The sequence below is a fragment of the Poecilia reticulata genome, linkage group LG16, assembly GCF_000633615.1.
Source record: "Poecilia reticulata strain Guanapo linkage group LG16, Guppy_female_1.0+MT, whole genome shotgun sequence".
Classification (NCBI taxonomy): Eukaryota; Metazoa; Chordata; class Actinopteri; order Cyprinodontiformes; family Poeciliidae; genus Poecilia; species Poecilia reticulata.
Window position 1 is genome coordinate 6443302 of NC_024346.1, and position 614 is coordinate 6443915.

The window sequence follows — 614 nt, forward strand, 5'->3', positions numbered from 1 at the left end:
CATAAGGCTCAATGAGGCCTCATAAGGCTTATGTTTTTCAGCATCAATTGGTTGTTCTATAGTTATATTTATCTGTATTAATTTTGTCTTTAAAACACCAGAATTCGAACGTAACCTAATTATTTTATAATTGTATTCTGCCTGTAGTTTTAGAAATGGCAGCAGAGGAAGTGAAGTTTGCCCTTCAGTCCATGTTGGTCACACTTCCAATTATTAAACCAACGTTAACTGACAGCATCGCTCCTCTACTAACCCTTTAACAAAGTTTTTTTTGTTGTTTTTACCAGCGTTTCACTGAGAAGTAGCTCATATGATGAGCAGCTCCACCAGGTGTTTGCTAATTGCTGCTGGCTAGTCTGTAGGAGCAGTGTGGCGTCGTGGTGGAGCGCTGCTCTGTGAGGCTGAAGCTGCGCTTCGAAGCCGGGGCTCGGTCCACCCAGGCGTTTTAACAGCTGAGTGGTTGCCATGGAGATCAAAGGATTTCTCAAACATGCATGAAAGAATCAAAGCAAAGTTTCTCCAGGCGACAGAGTAAAAATATAACATGAGGTGAAGCTCAAAACCACGTGAAATCAAACTAATACAGAAAACAGTTCAAAGTGCCTTAAACAAAA